Here is a 7668-nt window from a genome sequence, read left to right on the forward strand (position 1 = left end):
TTCCCATCAGTAGTGAATGAGAGTTCCTGTTCTCTACATCCTCACCAGCAACAGGTGTTGGCAACTTTTTCTGGATTTTCGTAATTCTAATAGGTATGTAGTAGTATCTCGTTGTTTTAATTTGAAGTTCCCTAATGACAAATGCTATATATTTTTTAACTTTTTATTTATTTTATTTATTTATTTTTGGCTGTGTTCGGTCTTTGTTGCCGCACGTGGGCTTTCTCTAGTTGTGGCAAGTGGGGGCTACTCTTCATTTTGGTGCACAGGCTTCTCACTGCTCTAGGCACGTGGGCTTCAGTAGTTGCAGCACGTGGGCTCAGTAGTTGTGGCTCACGGGCTCTAGAGCGCAGGCTCAGTAGTTGTGGGGCACAGGCTTAGTTGCTCTGCGGCATGTGGGATCTTCCCAGACCAGGGCTCGAACCTGTGTCCCCCGCACTGGCAGGTGGATTCTTAATCACTCCACCACCAGGGAAGCCCCAAATGCTATATTTTTTAAATATACAGATTATCCAGATAATTAGACTCTTCTCATATATCTTTTGACTACTAGTTTCTAATTTAATTCCATTATGGTCAAAGAACATGCTCGCTATGATTTCTATATGTATAAATTTATCAAAACTTGTTTTATGGTTCAATATATGGCCTATTTTAGTGATTATTTTATAGTCACTTAAAAAATGTGTACTCTTCTGTTGTTGAGGGTAGTGTTCTATAAGGGTCAACAGGATAATTTGGCTTATAGGTGTTCTATATTCTCACAGATTGCTGCTTAATCTGTCATTTACTGAGCTGAGTGAAATCTGCAATTGTGGATTTTTCACTTCTTTAATTCTATCAATTTTTGCTTCATGTATTTTGAAATGCTGTTATTAGGTGCATACACATTGAGAAATTATATCTGCCTGATGAATTTAACCCCCTCCCCTTTTTTTCATACTGAATTTTCCTCCTGGCTAGGGATCATATTTTCACCTTCTTCGCTTGTCTAGCAATTTTTGACTAGAAGTTGAGCATTATGAATGTTATAGTTTTGAAAATTTGAACTTTATTGTCTTATTTAATTAATGTTAATTTGCTTGGCAGAAAATTTAGTCACTTGGGGATCAGCTTGATCACATCAAGGCCTACTTTTCCGCGTTGTTAGAGTAGATCTAAAGTAGCTTTATTCTAATGCTTATTTAGCGTAACTACTAAGACATAACACTTCTGGGTTCTCTGTTGAATGCCCCAGGTTTTTCATATGTTTTCTTCACTCTAGTTAGTAGGAGATCAAATGTCTCTTAGCCCTGTGTGAGCGCTAAGATTCGTTTAGCTCATAGCTCCCAGCTTTCGTTCTTTGCCCAGCCTCATGTAGTTTCATCTTACATAGGTTCAGATTATTATCCCGGCAAATAATCAAGGGACTCCCTATGCATGTCACCCTCCTATTTGGTGTTCTGCCCCACAAACTGCAGCCACCTCAGCCTTCCCCAAGTCCTTATTTCTGGATTTCAACACAGTGATATCTTCCAGGTGATGTCTGGATTTCTCCTCCTGGCCCTATGGTCCAGAAATTGCCCCCAGGGAGAAAGCTGCAACCGTCAAAAGGTGTACCTTATCGGTTTCCTTTCTTCCTTCCTTCCTTTCTTCGGCCGCGCTGCATGGCTTGCAGGATCTTAGTTCACTGACCAGGGATTGAACCCAGGCCCTCAGCAGTGAAAGCACAGAGTCCTAAACACTGGACTGGCAGGGAATTCCCTCCTTTCTTTCCATGGCTAAAAATAAATGGCTTCGAACATTTATTTCATACACTGTGTCCAGTTTTCTAGTTGTTTACAGCAGGTGGCCAGCCCCATACTGGTAACCTCTTCATGAGCAGAAGCAGAAAGTCTATCACCTCATTTTAAATATGAATGGATAAACCAGAATCAGCAGACATTTGAGGGCCATAGAACATAAAGTATACTTAAAATTTTAGAATGTAATATGAGTGCTCTAACATTGAATATGTATAATGAAGTTATATTAATTAATTAGGGCTGCTATAACAAAGTGCCACAGACTGGGGACTGAAAACAATGGAAATTTTATTGTCTCACAGTTCTGGAGGCTAGAAATCCAAGAACTAGGTGCCAGCAGTGTTGGTTCCTTCTAAAGGCTGTGAAGGAGAATCTCTTGCATGCCTCACCCCTAGCTTCTGGAGGTTTGCTGGCAATCTTTGGCATTTCTTGGCTTCTGCTGCATCACCCCAGTCTCTGCCTTTCCCTTGACATGGCATTCTCCCTGTGTGTGTATCTGTCTCCAAATTTCCCCCTCCATTTTTAAGGACATCAGTCATATTGGATTAGGGACCCACCCTACTTCGGTATGACCTCACCTTAACTACTTATATCTGCAGTCACCCTATTTCCAAATAAGGTCACAATCTGAGGTCCTAGGGATTAGAACTTCAACATATGAATTTTGGTGGGGGTGGGGGGGGACACAATTCAACCCATAACAATAATTAAGATGCTACCGACAGAAATCCATGAGGTGGAAAGGAAGCAGAAGAGGTAGAGGGAAACGTGGCAGAAAACCCTAATATCCTGGTACCACAAAACAGGAAGGTGGCCATGAGATATTGACAAAAGTTTATAAAACATGAAATAGGAGTTTTGGTATATTATTTAAAAGTTATAAAGATGACCAATAGCATGGTTAGCAAACTGAAATAGTTATAGGAGAAAAGCAAGCAACATAAATGAGAAACAGGGCTCAGGTCTTGGTGCTTGTGTTTACCTGGTAGATGTGCAGAGAACTTTGGCATACGAGTCAGTGCTTGCCCCATCTGGAGAGTACAGCCACTTAATCAGCTTTGGTGAATTCATGGGAAAGGGGCCATATTTGCCTTGTATTCGGTGAGTGTCCCCCCAGCATTCATGTCCACCTGGAACGTCAGAAAGAGATCTTATTTGGAAAAAGTGTCTCTGCAAATGTAATTCATAAAGGGAAGTTATACTGGATTAGGGTGAGCCCTAAATCCAATGGCTGGTGTCCTTACAAGAAGGGGAGATTTGGACTAAGAGACATGACACACAGAGGGGAAGAAGGCCACATGCAGAGAGAGGAAGAAATTTCAGTGATACAGCTACAAACCAAGGAATGCCAGGAATTGCTGGCAACCACCAGAAGCTCAGAAGAGGCAAGAAAGGATTCTTTCCTAGAGCTTCCAGAGGGAGCATGGTCCTGCTACCAGCCTGATTCCAGACTTCGAGACTCCAGGATAGTGAGAGTTGTTTTAAGTTTTATGCTTCCTGGTTTGTGGTACTTTCTTATGGCAGCCCTAGGAAACTAAAACGTGCAGCATCTGACTTTTTTATTTATTTATTTATTTATTTATTTTTGGCTGCATTGGGTCTTGTTGCTGCACGCAGGCTTTCTCTAGTTGCGGCCAGTGGGGGCCACTCTTCGTTGCGGTGCACGGGCTTCTCATTGCAGTGGCTTCTCGTTGCAGAGCAGGGGCTCTAAGTGCATGGGCTTCAGTAGTTGTGGCTCGCGGGCTCAGTAGTTGTGGCTCACGGGCTTAGTTGCTTCGCGGCATGTGGGATCTTCCCGGACGAGGACTCGAACCCGTGTCCCCTGCCTTGGCAGGCGGATTCTTAACCACTGCACCACCAGGGAAGTCCCCTGCATCTGACTTTTTTGTGGGGCTAAACATTTGGAATTTTTAAATGTTAAATCTTATCATTTTTTCATGTTGGGGTTTTCTGTTTGTTTGTTTTTTGTTTTGTTTTTGAACTCACTGCAATTCAAACAAAACACATCTACAGTCAGATCTGGCCTTCAGGCCATCCATTTGCAACCTCTGCAATAGAGAAACTAAATACAGTGTAGGAAGATGACTAACAGAAATGAGAGGGAAGTAAGTGAACTGAGCTGAGGTATAAGTGTGCTAAATACTCTCCTGTCATAGCAGGAAGTAAAAAGACAATGTCTAAATTAGATTAATAGCAAGAAAATGATTCCAAGTAGTTGCCTCTGGAAAATGGTCCAGGGGTGGGGCAGGTGACTGTTACTTTGAGTTATAAGTTCTTTTATATTCTTTGGTTTTGAAAGGTAGGTAGGTATTACTCTCAGGCTTGCCGGGAAGTTGCTCTCGAAGGTAAGGAACTAAATTTTTCTGCCAGTAATAATAGAAGAGGCCAATGGCTGAGTAAAGTTTTCAGGAGTAGCAGAAGGCACTGCCTGTCTCTGGAGAAAAATAGGTTTTAGTACCTTTCAAAGAACAGACAGAATGTACACGTTTCCACACTTTTATGTTTCCCAGAATTTGTCTTTGTGAAGATCATGATAGTCCTTAATCCTGAGTCTGCATTAAACTATAGAAATGAAGCCATTGAGTTTCATAATATTATGGTTTACAATGTCAAGGAACTAAAAAATTAAGAATTCATTTTAAAATCACTGGTGAATTCATTTTTAAATCACATATGAAAAACCCTGAAAGTGCCATCTGTGTTTCATAGAGGTGCCCTTCAGAGAGGGCGTATATACCCTTAATTATACAATTGTTCATAACATCTGACATGACTAATGATTTTAAATGATAAATCAAAGGAATCCAGCCACTGAGCTTGCACAAGGGGAAAATCATCTCTAGAACTACATCCAGCTTGTCTTGAAATTCTTGTTTGTATAAAAATCTACCAACACATTAGCAGTATATATTTACATGAAGGTTGCAAATTGAATTTATATATTTAGGTAGTTACTCAAGATGTCTGGGTTGGGTCTTCCCTGGTGGCGCAGTGGTTAAGAATCTGCCTGCCAATGCAGGGGGCACGGGTTCGAGCCCTGGTCGAGGAAGATCCCACATGCAGTGGAGCAACTAAGCCTGTGCGCCACAACTACTGAGCCTGCACTCTAGAGCCCACAGGCCACAACTACTGAAGCCCGCGTACCACAACTACTGAAGCCTGCATGCCTAGAGTCCATGCTCTGCGACAAGAGAAGTCACCGCAGTGAGAATCCTGCACACCACAACAAAGAGTAGCCCCTGCTTGCCGCAACTAGGGAAGTCCGCGCGCAGCGAAGAAGACCCAATGCAGCCAAAAATAATTAATTAATTAATTTTTTAAAAAAGATGTCTGGGTTGCTTCTAAGAGCAACACGAGGAAATTAAAATTGGATTAAACTTGAAAAACAGGTTTATTATATGTCACTTTCTTCCCTCTAAGACTTTGATTTTGGCCAATATCTGGACTATCTCCCTCAATCTCTTCTTCACACTAGTCCTGAGGGATCTTACTCAAAGGCAAATCTGCTTAAAGTCTTCGCCTAACCTAAATCCTTTAATGGATCTCTATTGCCTTCATGACAGATTGAAGGTTTTTCTTTGTCTAATCTCTGGTCACCTTTCTGGCCTCACCTCTCAGCATCCCAGTCAATCCAAACGTGTTGCTTGCTGGTCTTTGAACCAGAGCTCCTGGGTGTGGTTCCTTCCTTTTTCAATCCTCTTTCCCATGGCTGACTCCTGTGTGTCTCCTATGTACCCACAAAAGTTCAACTTAAGTCTCCCCTCCTCCAAGGAGGGACTTTCTTCATCTCTCCAAAGCTGAGATGTATGCTATCTTGGGTATTTCCACAGCATCTTACTGGATGAATTCATCCTAGCTTGGCATCTTCACTCATTCTCTCCTGGCCCTAATTTCCCTAGCGGACTTGTAATCTTATGACCATAAAGTTGGTCTTAATGAGAAAGTTTCTCCTTTTGTTTCTAAATAATGACTTTAGTTCTCAGCTCATTTATAAACCAGACAAATTCCAAGCCAGATGAATAATCAAGCCCCTGCCTGTTCTGCCTAGCCTCACCCTCAAATCCCTTTACATTCAATCGCCCTGTTTCTACTCCCCACAAGGGGTGTCCCGGGTAAACACCAAATTACACAAAATCAAGTAGAAAAAACATAAACAAAATTTCTACCAAAGAAAGAGGATTGTTTTCTCATAAAATAATGCACTCACAGTCAACTCTTCTAACTGTCTTTTTGAATGACTTGAATGTTAGTTTCCTGAAAATTTGAAGTATATTCCCATTGCTTAGCGTATTGCATAAAATAGTAGGCAATCACTGTTTATTGCTGATGTTTTTTTAAAAACTTGATTTCCATTTACCTCTCTAGTTATTAGCAGTAACTTATTGTATGAGGTTTTTTGCACAAAATTTTAATTGAGAATGACAAGATTCATGCAAGTTAAATAGTTTTCCCATTTTATAAAAAATTATAAAACATTTGATAAAAATCTATAAATTCCAGGGACTTCCCCTGGTGGTTCAGTGGTTAAGAATCCGCCTGCCAATGCAGGAGACACGGGTTCGATCCCTGGTCCAGGAAGATCCCACATGCTGCGGAGCAACTAAGCCCGTGTGCCACAACTACTGAGCCTGCGCTCTAGAGCCTGCAAGCCACAACTACTGAGCCCACATGCCAGAACTACTGAAGCCCATGCACCTAGAGCCTGTGCTCCGCAACGAGAGAAGCCACCGCAGTGAGAAGCCCGTGCACCACAATGAAGAGTAGCCCCCACTCGCTGCAACTAGAGAAAGCTGACACACAGCAACGAAGACCCAACGCAGCCAAAAATAAATAAATAAATTTTTAAAATCTGTCTAAAAATTTTTTTTAAAGAATCTATAAATTCCAATCCAGATGAAACCAGAAATGCTGCAGGATTTTCTTTTCCTAATTCTTTGTATTTTCTCTGAAAAATCTAGATGTTTAGAGGTCTTTGATTTAAAGAAAATTCCTCAAAATCAAAAGAAAATTCAAACTGACCATATTTCAGGAAAGGTAGAATTGGCCTAAATCTGGAAAAAAAAGTTTGGGCCATATGACATTGATTTTCTTCTGAAGTATTTTCTAAAATATTGACTATTTCCTGCTCCTTTCCCTTTTTCTTCTGATATTCATAGCAGACTCAGAAGAGAAATTTGAAATGTCAGCTAAGTAAAACTTCGTTGTCATTTTTGCCTTTTTTTTTTTTTTTTTAACTTTTGGCCGCACCACGCAGCATGCCAGATCTTAGTTCCCTGACCAGGGATCGAACTCTGCAGTGGAAGTTCGGAGTCCTAACCACTGGACTGCCAGGGAAGTCCCATTTTTGCATGTTTTTTAATCCAATAATCCTATGCATACCTACAGTCCACTAAACATCCTGCTGAAGACACTCACAGATAATAACTCATTTACTTTTCAGAACACCCCTGTGAGATAGCCATTACTATCATCCCTATTAAGCAAATGTAGAAATGTAACATCAAAGAAATTAGATAATTTTCTCAACATCGTATAACTAGCAGAACCTTGAGTGATATCTGTATACTTAAGGAGAAAGGGGGGGGGGTAAAATGAGAACTTCTCTAAAGAAGACATAATAGTATTGAAACATTTTTATGTTCACAGCTGTTCATGAAAGGACAGCTGGTTAATGCCTCACAAGACAATGTGAAGTCAAAACATACGTGTTTTCATCCCCTGACCACTGAAAGTGAAAGGTAAACAAATAATTACTCCAGAAAGCCCAGGAAAAAAAAATTTTTTTTAAATCAAGCCTTGTTACTATCAGCATTGATGACAGAGATTGTCCTATTGTATCCATGGCAGGCACCATTCTGGACACAAGAACACAAACACGTAAAGC

Source organism: Stenella coeruleoalba, assembly GCF_951394435.1.
Source record: "Stenella coeruleoalba genome assembly, chromosome: 9".
Taxonomy (NCBI): domain Eukaryota; kingdom Metazoa; phylum Chordata; class Mammalia; order Artiodactyla; family Delphinidae; genus Stenella; species Stenella coeruleoalba.